Source organism: Oncorhynchus keta, chromosome 11 (genome assembly GCF_023373465.1).
Source record: "Oncorhynchus keta strain PuntledgeMale-10-30-2019 chromosome 11, Oket_V2, whole genome shotgun sequence".
NCBI classification, from domain to species: Eukaryota; Metazoa; Chordata; class Actinopteri; order Salmoniformes; family Salmonidae; genus Oncorhynchus; species Oncorhynchus keta.
Genome location: NC_068431.1, coordinates 497,987 through 515,223, shown reverse-complemented (window position 1 = coordinate 515,223; position 17,237 = coordinate 497,987). Strand labels below are relative to the sequence as shown.

The 17,237-nt window shown below is 49.2% G+C and overlaps 1 pseudogene; it reads left to right on the top strand.

Moving 5' to 3' along the window:
- Positions 1-17,237, top strand: part of LOC118378693 (neurobeachin-like) — a 257,394-nt pseudogene that overhangs the window by 214,035 nt on the left and 26,122 nt on the right.

Genomic DNA, 17,237 nt, shown 5'->3' with positions numbered 1-17,237 from the left:
ATTGTGGTCCGTGGTGGTTAGTAGTGGTTAGTAGTGGTCCGTAGTGGTCCGTAGTGGTCCGTGGTGGTCCGTGGTGGTCCATAGTGGTCCGTGGTGGTCCGTGGTGGTTAGTAGTGGTTAGTAGTGGTCCGTGGTGGTTAGTAGTGGTTAGTAGTGGTCCGTGGTGGTCCATAGTGGTCCGTGGTGGTCCATAGTGGTCCGTGGTGGTTAGTAGTGGTCTGTGGTGGTCCGTGGTGGTTAGTAGTGGTCCGTGGTGGTATGTGGTGGTCCGTGGTGGTCCGTAGTGGTCCGTAGTGGTCTGTGGTGGTCCATAGTGGTCCATAGTGGTCCGTAGTGGTCTGTGGTGGTCCATAGTGGTCTGTGGTGGTCCATAGTGGTCTGTGGTGGTCCATAGTGGTCTGTGGTGGTCCATAGTGGTCCGTGGTGGTCCATAGTGGTCTGTGGTTGTCCATAGTGGTCTGTGGTGGACCATAGTGGTCCATAGTGGTCCGTGGTGGTTAGTAGTGGTCCGTAGTGTTCTGTGGTGGTTAGTAGTGGTCCGTGGTGGTCCATAGTGGTCCGTAGTGGTCTGTGGTGGTCCGTGGTGGTTAGTAGTGGTCCGTGGTGGTCCATAGTGCTCCGTAGTGGTCTGTGGTGGTCCATAGTGGTCCGTAGTGGTCCGTAGTGGTCTGTGGTGGTTAGTAGTGGTCCGTGGCGGTCCGTGGTGGTTAGTAGTGGTTAGTAGTGGTCCGTAGTGGTCCGTGGTGGTTAGTAGTGGTTAGTAGTGGTCCGTGGTGGTCCATAGTGGTCCGTAGTGGTCTGTGGTGGTCCGTAGTGGTCCGTAGTGGTCTGTGGTGGTCCATAGTGGTCCATAGTGGTCCGTAGTGGTCTGTGGTGGTCCATAGTAGTCCATAGTGGTCCGTAGTGGTCTGTGGTGGTCCATAGTGGTCCGTGGTGGTCCATAGTGGTCTGTGGTGGTCCATAGTGGTCTGTGGTGGTCCATAGTGGTCTGTGGTGGTCCATAGTGGTCCGTGGTGGTCCATAGTGGTCTGTGGTGGACCATAGTGGTCCATAGTGGTCCGTGGTGGTCCATAGTGGTCTGTGGTGGTCCATAGTGGTCCGTAGTGGTCCATAGTGGTCTGTGGTGGTCCATAGTGGTCTGTGGTGGTCTGTGGTGGTCCATAGTGGTCCGTGGTGGTCCATAGTGGTCTGTGGTGGTCAATAGTGGTCTATGGTGGACCATACCATAGTGGTCCGTGGTGGTTAGTAGTGGTCCGTAGTGTTCTGTGGTGGTTAGTAGTGGTTAGTAGTGGTCCATAGTGGTCCGTAGTGGTCTGTGGTGGTCTGTGGTGGTCCATAGTAGTCCGTAGTGGTCTGTGGTGGTCCGTAGTGGTCTGTGGTGGTCCATAGTGGTCCATAGTGGTCTGTGGTGGTCCGTGGTGGTTAGTAGTGGTTAGTAGTGGTCCATAGTGGTCCATAGTGCTCCGTAGTGGTCTGTGGTGGTCTGTGGTGGTCCATAGTGGTCCGTAGTGGTCCGTAGTGGTCTGTGGTGGTCCGTAGTGGTCTGTGGTGGTCCATAGTGGTCCGTAGTGGTCTGTGGTGGTCCATAGTGGTCCATAGTGGTCCGTGGTGGTCTGTGGTGGTCCATAGTGGTCTGTGGTGGTCCATAGTGGTCCATAGTGGTCCGTGGTGGTCAGTGGTCGTTAGTAGTGGTTAGTAGTGGTCCGTGGTGGTCTGTGGTGGTCCGTGGTGGTCCGTAGTGGTCCATAGTGGTCTGTGGTGGTCCGAGGGTGGTCCGTAGTGGTCTGTGGTGGTCCGTAGTGGTCCATAGTGGTCCGAGGGGGTTAGTAGTGGTCCGTAGTGGTCTGTGGTGGTCCGTGGTGGTCCGTAGTGGTCCATAGTGGTCCGTAGTGGTCCGTGGGGGTTAGTAGTGGTCCGTGGTGGTCCGTAGTGGTCCGTAGTGGTCCGAGGGGGTTAGTAGTGGTCCGTAGTGGTCTGTGGTGGTCCGTGGTGGTCTGTGGAGGTCCGTGGTGGTCTGTGGTGGTCCGAGGGGGTTAGTAGTGGTCCGTGGTGGTCCGTGGTGGTCCGTGGTGGTCCGTAGTGGTCCGTAGGGGTCCGTAGGGGTCCGTAGTGGTCCGTAGTGGTCTGTGGTGGTCTGTGGTGGTCCGTAGTGGTCTGTAGTGGTCCGAGGGGGTTAGTAGTGGTCCGTAGTGTTCTGTGGTGGTCCTTGGTGTTCGTGGGGGTTAGTAGTGGTCCGTGGGGGTCTGTAGTGGTCTGTGGTGGTATGTGGTGGTCTGTAGTGGTCTGTGGTGGTCTGTGGTGGTCCATAGTGGTCCGTAGTGGTCCGTGGGGGTTAGTGGTGGTCCGAGGGGGTTAGTAATGGTCCGTGGTGGTCCATAGTGGTCTGTGGTGGTCCTTGGTGTTCGTGGGGGTTAGTAGTGGTCCGTGGTGGTCTGTAGTGGTCTGTGGTGGTCCTTGGTGTTCGTGGTGGTCCGTAGTGGTCCATAGTGGTCCGAGGGGGTTAGTAATGGTCTGTGGTGGTCCATAGTGGTCCGTGGGGATTAGTGGTGGTCTGTAGTTGCCCGTGTGTGACCTTGTGTCTGTGTTGTGTTTCCAGGAGTGGCAGAACTCAATCCAGAAGAACGCCGGTCTGGCCTTCATCGAGCTCATTAATGAGGGAAGGTAATCAATCACCTATCACATTGATCTATCTATATTATACTGCTTAATCTGTTATCACCATCAGGAATTGTATGCTCATGTCTGTGTTGCAGATATCACATTACTTATTGCACAGCTATAAGGAGTTTCTCTTTCCCTCACACCCCACCACTGTCTCTCTCTCCCTCACACCCCACCACTGTCTCTCTCTCCCTCACACCCCACTCTGTCTCTCTCTCTCACCCTCTCTGTCTTCCTCCCTCACCCCCCACTCTGTCCCTCCCTCACCCCTCCCACTCTCTCTCTCCTCACCCTCTCACTCTGGCTCTCTTCCTCCCCCACCCCTCCCACTATCTCTCGCCTCACCCTTTCGCTCTGGCTCTCTCTCTCCCTCACCCCTCCCACTCTCTCTCTCCTCACCCTTTCACTCTTCTCTCTCCCTCCCTCACCCATCCCACTCTTTCTCTTCTCTCTCCCTCCCTCACCCATCCCACTCTTTCTCTTCTCTCTCCCTCCCCCACCCATCCCACTCTGTCTCTTCTCTCTCCCTCCCTCACCCATCCCACTCTTTCTCTTCTCTCTCCCTCCCCCACCCATCCCACTCTCTCTTCTCTCTCCCTCCCTCACCCATCCCACTCTGTCTCTTCTCTCTCCCTCCCTCACCCATCCCACTCTTTCTCTTCTCTCTCCCTCCCCCACCCATCCCACTCTGTCTCTTCTCTCTCCCTCCCTCACCCATCCCACTCTTTCTCTTCTCTCTCCCTCCCTCACCCATCCCACTCTGTCTCTTCTCTCTCCCTCCCTCACCCATCCCACTCTGTCTCTTCTCTCTCCCTCCCCCACCCATCCCACTCTGTCTCTTCTCTCTCCCTCCCTCACCCATCCCACTCTGTCTCTTCTCTCTCCCTCCCTCACCCATCCCACTCTGTCTCTTCTCTCTCCCTCCCTCACCCATCCCACTCTTTCTCTTTCTCTCTCCCTCCCCCATCCCATCCCACTCTGTCTCCCTTCACCCATCTCTCCCTCCCTCACCCATCCCACTCTTTCTCTTCTCTCTCCCTCCCTCACCCATCCCACTCTTTCTCTTCTCTCTCCCTCCCTCACCCATCCCACTCTGTCTCTTCTCTCTCCCTCCCTCACCCATCCCACTCTGTCTCTTCTCTCTCCCTCCCTCCCTCCCTCACCCATCCCACTCTGTCTCTTCTCTCTCCCTCCCTCACCCCCCCAATCTGTCCATCTTTCTCCCCTTCTGTTCCACCTCTCTTCCCTCTCTCACCTCAGACTGCTGTGCCATGCTATGAAGGACCATATTGTGCGTGTGGCCAACGAGGCAGAGTTTATCCTGAACAGACAGAGAGCTGAAGACGTACACAAACACGCTGAGTTTGAGGTGAACACAGAGAGATTGTCTGACTGTCTGTCTCTGACTGTCTGTCTCTGACTGTCTGTCTCTGACTGTATGTCTCTGACTGTCTGTCTCTGACTGTCTGTCTCTGTCTGTATGTCTCTGACTGTCTGTCTCTGACTGTATGTCTCTGACTGTCTGTCTCTGACTGTCTGTCTCTGACTGTATGTCTCTGACTGTCTGTCTCTGACTGTATGTCTCTGACTGTCTGTCTCTGACTGTCTGTCTCTGACTGTCTGTCTCTGACTGTATGTCTCTGACTGTCTGTCTCTGACTGTCTGTCTCTGACTGTCTGTCTCTGACTGTATGTCTCTGACTGTCTGTCTCTGACTGTCTGTCTCTGACTGTCTGTCTCTGACTGTCTGTCTCTGACTGTCTGTCTCTGACTGTCTGTCTCTGACTGTATGTCTCTGACTGTCTGTCTCTGACTGTCTGTCTCTGACTGTCTGTCTCTGACTGTATGTCTCTGACTGTCTGTCTCTGACTGTATGTCTCTGACTGTCTGTCTCTGACTGTCTGTCTCTGACTGTATGTCTCTGACTGTCTGTCTCTGACTGTATGTCTCTGACTGTCTGTCTCTGACTGTATGTCTCTGACTGTCTGACTGTCTGTCTCTGACTGTCTGTCTCTGACTGTCTGTCTCTGACTGTCTGTCTCTGACTGTCTGACTGTATGTCTCTGACTGTCTGTCTCTGACTGTCTGTCTCTGACTGTCTGTCTCTGACTGTCTGACTGTATGTCTCTGACTGTCTGTCTCTGACTGTCTGTCTCTGACTGTATGTCTCTGACTGTCTGACTGTCTGTCTCTGACTGTATGTCTCTGACTGTCTGTCTCTGACTGTCTGTCTCTGACTGTATGTCTCTGACTGTATGTCTCTGACTGTATGTCTCTGACTGTATGTCTCTGACTGTCTGACTGTCTGTCTCTGACTGTCTGTCTCTGACTGTATGTCTCTGACTGTATGTCTCTGTCTGTATGTCTCTGTCTGTCTGTCTCTGACTGTCTGTCTGTCTGTCTCTGACTGTCTGTCTGTATGTCTCTGACTGTCTGTCTCTGTCTGTCTGTCTCTGACTGTCTGTCTCTGACTGTCTGTCTCTGACTGTCTGACTGTATGTCTCTGACTGTCTGTCTCTGACTGTCTGTCTCTGACTGTATGTCTCTGACTGTCTGTCTGTCTGTCTCTGACTGTATGTCTCTGACTGTCTGTCTCTGACTGTCTGTCTCTGACTGTATGTCTCTGACTGTATGTCTCTGACTGTATGTCTCTGACTGTCTGACTGTCTGTCTCTGACTGTCTGTCTCTGACTGTATGTCTCTGACTGTATGTCTCTGTCTGTATGTCTCTGTCTGTCTGTCTCTGACTGTCTGTCTGTCTGTCTCTGACTGTCTGTCTGTCTGTCTCTGACTGTCTGTCTGTATGTCTCTGACTGTCTGTCTCTGACTGTCTGTCTCTGACTGTCTGACTGTATGTCTCTGACTGTCTGTCTGTCTCTGACTGTCTGTCTGTCTCTGACTGTCTGTCTGTCTCTGACTGTCTGTCTGACTGTCTGTCTCTGTCTGTATTTCTGACTGTCTGTCTGTCTGTCTCTGACTGTCTGTCTCTGACTGTCTGTCTGTCTGTCTCTGACTGTCTGTCTCTGACTGTCTGTCTCTGACTGTCTGTCTGTCTGTCTCTGACTGTCTGTCTGTCTGTCTCTGACTGTCTGTCTCTGACTGTATGTCTGTCTGTCTCTGACTGTATGTCTCTGACTGTCTGTCTGTATGTCTCTGACTGTCTGTCTCTGACTGTCTGTCTGTCTGTCTCTGACTGTCTGTCTGTCTGTCTCTGACTGTCTGTCTCTGACTGTCTGTCTGTCTGTCTCTGACTGTCTGTCTCTGACTGTCTGACTGTATGTCTCTGACTGTCTGTCTGTCTGTCTCTGACTGTCTGTCTCTGACTGTCTGTCTGTATGTCTCTGACTGTCTGTCTCTGACTGTCTGTCTCTGACTGTCTGTCTGTCTCTGACTGTCTGTCTGTCTGTCTCTGACTGTCTGTCTCTGACTGTCTGACTGTATGTCTCTGACTGTCTGTCTCTGACTGTCTGTCTGTCTGTCTCTGACTGTCTGTCTCTGACTGTCTGTCTGTCTGTCTGTCTCTGACTGTCTGTCTGTCTGTCTCTGACTGTCTGTCTCTGACTGTCTGTCTCTGACTGTCTGTCTCTGACTGTCTGTCTGTCTGTCTGTCTCTGACTGTCTGTCTCTGACTGTCTGTCTGTATGTCTCTGACTGTCTGTCTGTATGTCTCTGACTGTATTTCTGACTGTCTGTCTGTCTGTCTCTGACTGTCTGTCTCTGACTGTATGTCTCTGTCTGTATCTCATATCTCAACTTCTCTCTCTTTTTTCTTTCCCACCTCTATCCCACCCCTTCCTGTCTCTCTCCCTCTACCCCCTCCCCCTTCCTTTCTCCCCCCAGTCTAACTGTGCCCAGTACGCTGCTGACAGGAGGGAGGAGGAGAAGATGTGTGATCACCTGATCAGCGCTGCCAAGCACAGGGACCATGTGACTGCCAACCAATTGAAACAGAAGATACTCAACATCCTGACCAATAAGCACGGGGCATGGGGCACGATGTCACAGAGGTGAGAGGTAGTGGGAAGGTCAGAGATGAAACACACACAGGGATAGGTTGACATCACTGTGATGTTCGAGGGTTATGTTAGGTTCGCTTTGAGACGGGAAGACTGGAAAACAGGAAGTGTCTGTCTTCTTGCTCAGACACACATGTTTTGATTTGATAACATAACATGAAGACTAGGAGGAGGAGCTAACGGTCTCATTAAATCACAGCACACAGCCATAACATGAAGACTAGGAGGAGGAGCTAACGGTCTCATTAAATCACAGCACACAGCCATAACATGAAGACTAGGAGGAGCTAACGGTCTCATTAAATCACAGCACACAGCCATAACATGAAGACTAGTAGGAGGAGCTAACGGTCTCACTAAATCACAGCACACAGCCATAACATGAAGACTAGGAGGAGGAGCTAACGGTCTCATTAAATCACAGCACACAGCCATAACATGAAGACTAGGAGGAGGAGCTAACGGTCTCATTAAATCACAGCACACAGCCATAACATGAAGACTAGTAGGAGGAGCTAACGGTCTCATTAAATCACAGCACACAGCCATAACATGAAGACTAGGAGGAGCTAACGGTCTCACTAAATCACAGCACACAGCCATAACATGAAGACTAGGAGGAGGAGCTAACGGTCTCACTAAATCACAGCACACAGCCATAACATGAAGACTAGGAGGAGGAGCTAACGGTCTCACTAAATCACAGCACACAGCCATAACATGAAGACTAGTAGGAGGAGCTAACGGTCTCATTAAATCACAGCACACAGCCATAACATGAAGACTAGGAGGAGGAGCTAACGGTCTCATTAAATCACAGCACACAGCCATAACATGAAGACTAGGAGGAGGAGCTAACGGTCTCATTAAATCACAGCACACAGCCATAACATGAAGACTAGGAGGAGGAGCTAACGGTCTCATTAAATCACAGCACACAGCCATAACATGAAGACTAGTAGGAGGAGCTAACGGTCTCATTAAATCACAGCACACAGCCATAACATGAAGACTAGGAGGAGGAGCTAACGGTCTCATTAAATCACAGCACACAGCCATAACATGAAGACTAGGAGGAGGAGCTAACAGTCTCACTAAATCACAGCACACAGCCATAACATGAAGACTAGGAGGAGGAGCTAACGGTCTCATTAAATCACAGCACACAGCCATAACATGACGACTAGGAGGAGGAGCTAACGGTCTCATTAAATCACAGCACACAGCCATAACATGAAGACTAGTAGGAGGAGCTAACGGTCTCATTAAATCACAGCACACAGCCATAACATGAAGACTAGTAGGAGGAGCTAACGGTCTCACTAAATCACAGCACACAGCCATAACATGAAGACTAGGAGGAGGAGCTAACGGTCTCACTAAATCACAGCACACAGCCATAACATGAAGACTAGGAGGAGGAGCTAACGGTCTCATTAAATCACAGCACACAGCCATAACATGAAGACTAGGAGGAGGAGCTAACGGTCTCATTAAATCACAGCACACAGCCATAACATGAAGACTAGGAGGAGGAGCTAACGGTCTCATTAAATCACAGCACACAGCCATAACATGAAGACTAGTAGGAGGAGCTAACGTGACCTTTTATGTCTATTCATCTGAACATGTCTTTATTGTGCCTTGTGTTCCGCCCTCCTTTCTCTCTCTCAGCCAATTACATGAGCTGCTTTAACTTATTTACTAACCTCTTTTATTACCTCAGCCAGTTACACGACTTCTGGCGTCTGGACTACTGGGAGGACGACCTGAGGAGGAGGCGGAGATTCGTACGAAACCCCTTTGGCTCCACCCACCTTGATGTGTCACTTAAAGCCCTGGAGGACTATGGTTAGTCACCTATCCCAGAATACACTGCAAGTTAGTTAGTTACTTGACCATTTTTAAAGTAGCATTGTGTGCCAGCTACAGTTGAAGTCATAAGTTTACATACACTTAGGTTGGAGTCATTAAAACTATTTTTTTCAATAACTCCACAAATTTCTTGTTAATTAACAAATTGTGGTTTTGGCAAGTTGGTTAGGACATCTACTTTGTGCATGACACAAGTCATTTTTCCAACAATTGTTTACAGACAGATTCTTTCACTTATAATTCACTGTATCACAATTCCAGTGGGTCAGAAGTTGACTGTGCCTTTAAACAGCTTGGAAAATTCCAGAAAATGATGTCATGGCTTTAGAATATTCTGATAGGCTAATTGACATCATTTGAGTCAATTGGAGGTGTACCTGTGGATGTATTTCAAGGCCTACCTTCAAACTCAGCGCCTCTTTGCTTGACATCATGGGAAAATCAAAAGAAATCAGCCAAGACCTCAGAAAAAAATTGCAGACCTCCACAAGTCTAAACACCTGCATGGGTCCATGCAGCCGTCATATCGCTCAGGAAGGAGACAAGTTCTGTCTCCTAGAGATGAACGTACTTTGGTGAGAAAAGTGCAAATCAATCCCAGAACAACAGCAAAGGACCTTGTGAAGATGCTGGAGGAAACAGGTACAAAAGTATCTATATCCACAGTAAAACTAATCGTGTCGACATAACCTGAAATGCCGCTCAGCAAAGAAGAAGCCACTGCTCCAACACTGCCATAAAAATGCCAGACTACGGTTTGCAACTGCACATGGAGACAAAGATCGTACCTTTTGGAGAAATGTCCTCTGGTCTGATGAAACAAAAATAGAACTGTTTGGCCATAATGACCATCGTTATGTTTGGAGGAAAAAGGGGGAGACTTGCAAGCCGAAGAACACCATCCCAACCTTGAAGCATGGGGGTGGCAACATCATGTTGTGGTGGTGCTTTGCTGCAGGAGGGACTGGTGCACTTCACAAAACAGATGGCATCATGAGGATGGAAAATAATGTGGATATATTGAAGCAACATGTCAAGACATCAGTTAAAGCTTGGTCGCAAATAGGTCTTCCAAATGGACAATGACCCCAAACATACTTCCAAAGTTGAGGCAAAATGGCTTAAGGACAACAAAGTCAAGGTATTAGAGTGGCCATCACAAAGCCCTGACCTCAATCCCATAGAAAAGGTGTGGGCAGAACTGAAAAAGTGCGTGGGAGCAAGGAGGCCTACAAACCTGACTCAGTTACACCAGCTCTGTCAGGAGGAATGGGCCAAAATTCAACCAACTTATTTTAGGAAGCTTGTGGAAGGCTACCTGAAACGTTTGACCCAAGTTAAACAATCTAAAGGCAATGCTACCAAATACTAATTGAGTGTATGTAAACTTCTGACCCACTTGGAATGTGATGAAAGAAATAAAAGCTGAAATAAATCATTCTCTCTACTATTATTCTGACATTTCACATTCTTAAAATAAGTTGTGATCCTAACTGACCTAAGACAATTTTTACAATGATAAAATGTCAGGAATTGTGGAAAAACTGTGTTTAAATGTATTTGGCTAAGGTGTATGTAAATTTCCGACTTCAACTGTATGTATTAATTGTGTTGTGTAGGTACGGAGGAGGAGGAAGAGGAGGGGCTTAAGTCTAAGAAGACCTTGCGCAGCCAATCACTGGTCAGTCAGAACCTGGAGGCGGAGCTAATGCTGGAGGGAGACGATGACACTGTCAGTCTGCTGCAGGAGAAAGAGATGGACAACCTGGCAGGTCAGACACCTTTGTTCTCTTTCCTGGTTGGTCAGACACCTTTTGTTCTCTTTCCTGGTTGGTCAGACACCTTTGTTCTCTTTCCTGGTTGGTCAGACACCTTTTTGTTCTCTTTCCTGGTTGGTCAGACACCTTTGTTCTCTTTCCTGGTTGGTCAGACACCTTTTGTTCTCTTTCCTGGTTGGTCAGACACCTTTTGTTCTCTTTCCTGGTTGGTCAGACACCTTTTGTTCTCTTTCCTGGTTGGTTCCAGAGATTTTTTCATTCTAGAGGCAATTTGGAGAAATGATCCGGTTTTGGATTCTCTAAACGATTCAACATCAACGGAAATACATTTTAATCGAATCTATAAAAACTTGGTTTTGAATGATTATTAAACAAACAAAACTCACTCGGGCCCAATAGATTAAACATCAAACTAATTTCTACCCAGTCGTCACCAACGAGCAAACTTGTCTAATCTGCCTTTAGGCACTATTTTAGAACGTTCTATTTTCATTACGCATTCTGGCAGGGTAGCCTAGTGGTTAAGAGCGTTGGACTAGGAACCGGAAGGTTGCAAGTTCAAACCCCCGAGCTGACAAGGTACAAACCTGTCGTTCTGCCCCCTGAACAGGCAGTTAACCCACTGTTCCTAGACCAGTTAACCCACTGTTCCTAGACCAGTTAACCCACTGTTCCTAGACCAGTTAACCCACTGTTCCTAGACCAGTTAACCCACTGTTCCTAGACCAGTTAACCCACTGTTCCTAGGCCAGTTAACCCACTGTTCCTAGACCAGTTAACCCACTGTTCCTAGACCAGTTAACCCACTGTTCCTAGACCAGTTAACCCACTGTTCCTAGACCAGTTAACCCACTGTTCCTAGACCAGTTAACCCACTGTTCCCAGGCCGTCATTGAAAATAAGAATTTGTTCTTAACTGACTTGCAGAGTTAAATAAAGGTCAAATAAAAACATTACTATATTATTCTACTGCTCCTGTGTTAGCAGTAAGCTACTGTTTAGAGTTCATTCCCAGTTCGGGAGGAAAAGGTTTAGCAAAGGTATTTTCTGTTCCACACAAAGGCCGGTTATTTTCCTGTCTCTAACCAACCCGAGTGGAACGTCGTTTCGGTGCATAGAATCGTCATAAACTCACGAGCAAATCTGATTGGTTCGTTCTCTTAACCCTTTCCTTTGTGTTGGAGCTCCGTGTGTCTGTTTGGGTTGTAGCAGCGCTGAATGTCACTGGGTTGCCACCACTGCTCTGACATCGCTCGTCCACATATTTATATATTCTGAATTCAATTCCTTTACTTAGATTTGTGTGTATTAGGTATTTGTATTTTCTGTGTAATTGTTAGATATTGCTGCACTGACTGAACTAGAAGCACAAGCATTTCTGTTGTTAACGCTGGTTATCTGATAGAATCAGAAGCCCCAGTCGGTATCTGTTGTCATTCACATAATAATTGATTGATTTTGATAGCTCTTTTTCCCAGCTGCTCAGAACTCTACCTACCTAGTAATGAGGAAAGTTATCTCATCCACCACCGATGTGTAGAACTGACTTACCTCTGTATGTATGTCTGCCTGTCTGCCTGCCTGTCTGTCTGCCTGTCTGTCTGTCTGTCTGTCTGTCTGTCTGTCTGTCTGTCTGTCTGTCTGTCTGTCTGCCTGTCTGTCTGTCTGTCTGTCTGTCTGTCTGTCTGTCTGTCTGTCTGTCTGTCTGTCTGTCTGTCTGTCTGTCTGTCTGTCTGTCTGTCTGTCTGTCTGTCTGCCTGTCTGTCTGCCTGCCTGTCTGTCTGTCTGTCTGTCTGTCTGTCTGTCTGTCTGTCTGTCTGTCTGTCTGTCTGTCTGTCTGTCTGTGATAGGCCCTGTGGTGCTCAGTACTCCAGCCCAGCTGGTATCTCCAGTAGTGGTGGTCCATGGGACTCTCTCCATCACCACCACTGAGATCTACTTTGAGGTGGACGAGGACGACCCTAGCTTCAAGAAGATCCACACCAAGGTAACAATGAGATTGACACCATGGTAACAGTGAGATTGACACATTTACATTTACATTTAAGTCATTTAGCAGACGCTCTTATCCAGAGCGACTTACAAATTGGTGCATTCACCTTATGACATCCAGTGGAACAGCCACTTTACAATAGTGCATCTAAATCTTTTAGGGGGGGGGGGTGAGAAGGATTACTTATCCTATCCTAGGTATTCCTTAAAGAGGTGGGGTTTCAGGTGTCTCCGGAAGGTGGTGATTGACTCCGCTGTCCTGGCGTCGTGAGGGAGTTTGTTCCACCATTGGGGGCCAGAGCAGCGAACAGTTTTGACTGGGCTGAGCGGGAACTGTACTTCCTCAGTGGTAGGGAGGCGAGCAGGCCAGAGGTGGATGAACGCAGTGCCCTTGTTTGGGTGTAGGGCCTGATCAGAGCCTGAGGTACTGAGGTGCCGTTCCCCTCACAGCTCCGTAGGCAAGCACCATGGTCTTGTAGCGGATGCGAGCTTCAACTGGAAGCCAGTGGAGAGAGCGGAGGAGCGGGGTGACGTGAGAGCACTTGGGAAGGTTGAACACCAGACGGGCTGCGGCGTTCTGGATGAGTTGTAGGGGTTTAATGGCACAGGCAGGGAGCCCAGCCAACAGCGAGTTGCAGTAATCCAGACGGGAGATGACAAGTGCCTGGATTAGGACCTGCGCGCTTCCTGTGTGAGGCAGGGTCGTACTCTGCGGATGTTGTAGAGCATGAACCTACAGGAACGGGCCACCGCCTTGATGTTAGTTGAGAACGACAGGGTGTTGTCCAGGATCACGCCAAGGTTCTTAGCGCTCTGGGAGGAGGACACAATGGAGTTGTCAACCGTGATGGCGAGATCATGGAACGGGCAGTCCTTCCCCGGGAGGAAGAGGAGCTCCGTCTTGCCGAGGTTCAGCTTGAGGTGGTGATCCGTCATCCACACTGATATGTCTGCCAGACATGCAGAGATGCGATTCGCCACCTGGTCATCAGAAGGGGGAAAGGAGAAGATTAATTGTGTGTCGTCTGCATAGCAATGATAGGAGAGACCATGTGAGGTTATGACAGAGCCAAGTGACTTGGTGTATAGCGAGAATAGGAGAGGGCCTAGAACAGAGCCCTGGGGACACCAGTGGTGAGAGCGCGTGGTGAGGAGACAGATTCTCGCCACGCCACCTGGTAGGAGCGACCTGTCAGGTAGGACGCAATCCAAGCGTGGGCCGCGCCGGAGATGCCCAACTCGGAGAGGGTGGAGAGGAGGATCTGATGGTTCACAGTATCGAAGGCAGCCGATAGGTCTAGAAGGATGAGAGCAGAGGAGAGAGAGTTAGCTTTAGCAGTGCGGAGCGCCTCCATGATGCAGAGAAGAGCAGTCTCAGTTGAATGACTAGTCTTGAAACCTGACTGATTTGGATCAAGAAGGTCATTCTGAGAGAGATAGTGGTAGAGCTGGCCAAGGACGGCACGCTCAAGTGTTTTGGAGAGAAAAGAAAGAAGGGATACTGGTCTGTAGTTGTTGACATCGGAGGGATCGAGTGTAGGTTTTTTCAGAAGGGGTGCAACTCTCGCTCTCTTGAAGACGGAAGGGACGTAGCCAGCGGTCAGGGATGAGTTGATGAGCGAGGTGAGGTAAGGGAGAAGGTCTCCGGAAATGGTCTGGAGAAGAGAGGAGGGGATAGGGTCAAGCGGGCAGGTTGTTGGGCGGCCGGCCGTCACAAGACGCGAGATTTCATCTGGAGAGAGAGGGGAGAAAGAGGTCAGAGCACAGGGTAGGGCAGTGTGAGCAGAACCAGCGGTGTCGTTTGACTTAGCAACGAGGATCGGATGTCGTCGACCTTTTCAAAATGGTTGACGAAGTCATCTGCAGAGAGGGAGGAGGGGGGGGGGAGGATTCAGGAGGGAGGAGAAGGTGGCAAAGAGCTTCCTAGGGTTAGAGGCAGATGCTTGGAATTTAGAGTGGTAGAAAGTGGCTTTAGCAGCAGAGACAGAGGAGGAAAATGTAGAGAGGAGGGAGTGAAAGGATGCCAGGTCCGCAGGAGGCGAGTTTTCCTCCATTTCCGCTCGGCTGCCCGGAGCCCTGTTCTGGGCAGCCGTAACAGAGGGATCCACACCATCGTAACAGTGAGATCAACACCATGGTAACAGTGAGATCCACACCATGGTAACAGTGAGATCAACACAATGGTAACAGTGAGATCGACACCATGGTAACAGTGAGATCGACACCATGGTAACAGAAGGATCCACACCGTGGTAACAGTGAGATCGACACCATGGTAACAGTGAGATCAACACTATGGTAACAGTGACATACACACCATGGTAACAGTGAGATCGACACCATGGTAACAGTGAGATCGACACCATGGTAACAGTGAGATCGACACCATGGTAACAGTGAGATCGACACCATGGTAACAGTGAGATCAACACCATGGTAACAGTGAGATCAACACCATGGTAACAGAAGGATCCACACCGTGGTAACAGTGAGATCGACACCATGGTAACAGTGAGATCAACACTATGGTAACAGTGACATACACACCATGGTAACAGTGAGATCGACACCATGGTAACAGTGAGATCCACACCATGGTAACAGTGAGATCGACACCATGGTAACAGTGAGATCCACACCATGGTAACAGTGAGATACACACCATGGTAACAGTGAGATCAACACCATGGTAACAGTGAGATCCACACCATGGTAACAGTGAGGTCAACACCATGGTTAATGCAATAACATAACTCGTCCTCACTCTGTGTCTCTGTGCCTGTGTGTGTGTGTGTGTGTGTGTGTGTGTGTGTGTGTGTGTGTGTGTGTGTGTGTGTGTGTGTGTGCGTGTGCGTGTGTGTGTGTAGGTCCTGGCCTACTCCGAGGGTCTACATGGCAAGTGGATGTTCAGTGAGATCAGAGCTGTCTTCTCCAGAAGATACCTTCTCCAGAACACTGGTCTGGAGGTCTTCATGGCCAACCGCAGTACGATACCTATATCTAACTAGTACACTACCTTTATATACCTGTCTCAGCTGTACAGTACACCTTTATATACCTGTCTCAGCTGTCTCACCTGTGTAGCCAACATCATCTTTAACTAACTCACCTGTGTAGCCGACATCATCATTAACTAACTCACCTGTGTAGCCGACATCATCTTTAACTAACTCACCTGTGTAGCCAACATCATCATTAACTAACTCACCTGTGTAGCTGACATCATCTTTAACTAACTCACCTGTGTAGCCGACATCATCTTTAACTAACTCACCTGTGTAGCCGACACACCTGACTGATCATTCCACCTGGCCGGATCTGTAAATGATACCAGACTGATTTATCCGCCTGAGTCTCCTGTGCTGCACCCGATACCTTTCTGTCATGAATGGACAGTGTTTCCAGACTTCCTGTTGTTCTCGTGCTCATATCCTGTGATGTAATCCCCCCCAGCGTCTGTGATGTTTACCTTCCCGGACCAGGCTACAGTGAAGAGGGTCGTCTACAGTCTACCCAGGGTGGGAGTAGGAACCAGCTACGGACTGCCTCAGGCCAGGTGGGGTTAATAGCACACACACACTCACAGGAACACACACACACACGCACGCACGCACGCACTCACAGGAACACGCACACACGCACTCACAGGAACACACACACACTCACAGGAACACAGAAACACACTCACAGGAACACACACACACACTCACAGGAAACACACACACACACACACACACTCAGAGGAACACACACACTCACAGGAACACACACACACACTCACAGGAACACGCACTCACAGGAACACACACACACTCACAGGAACACACACACTCACAGGAACACACACAGACACACACACACTCACAGGAACACACACACACACACACACACACACACACACACAGGGAACACACACACACACTCACAGGAACACACACACACACTCACAGGAACACACACAGACACACACACACACTCACAGGAACACACACACTCACAGGAACACACACAGACACACACACACTCACAGGAACACACACAGACACACACACACACACACACTCACAGGAACACACACACACACACACACACACTCACAGGAACACACACACACACACAGACACACACACACACACACACACACACACACACACACACACACACACACACACACACACACATCTCATCAAAGTTTATTGGTCGCATCTACAATCCATCTTTAACCGTGTGTGTGTGTGTGTGTGTGTGTGTGTGTGTGTGTGTGTGTGTGTGTGTGTGTGTGTGTGTGTGTGTGTGTGTGTGTGTGTGTGTGTGTGTGTGTGTGTGTGTGTGTGTGTGTGTGTGTGTGTGTGTGTGTGTCTGCGTGCGTGCGTGTGTGTACCTCTCCTCCAGGCGTATCTCGTTGGCGACCCCTCGTCAGCTGTTTAAGTCGTCCAACATGACCCAGCGTTGGCAGAGGAGGGAGATCTCCAACTTCGAGTACCTCATGTTCCTCAACACCATCGCAGGTGAAAAGACCTACCATTTGTACCCTCCTCATCATTATCATCATCATCATCACTCTCTGTTACAGCCTTTCTCCTACCTCTAGACTTACTGTATGTTGATGTGAAGAGGGTCATTTACTTTCTATGTCTCTCTCTCAATTCAATTCAATTCAAGGGCTTTATTGTCATGGGAAACATGTGATAACATTGCCAAAGCAAGTGAGGTAGATAATATATAAAGTGAATATATACAGTGAAAAACAATAAAAATTAACAGTAAACATTACACATACAGAAGTTTCAAAACAATAAAGACATGACAAATGTCATATTATATATTATATATTATTATATATATATACAGTGTTTTAACTGTCTCTCTCCCTCACTCCCTCTGTCTGTGTTTTCCCTCTCCCACTCTCCCTCTCC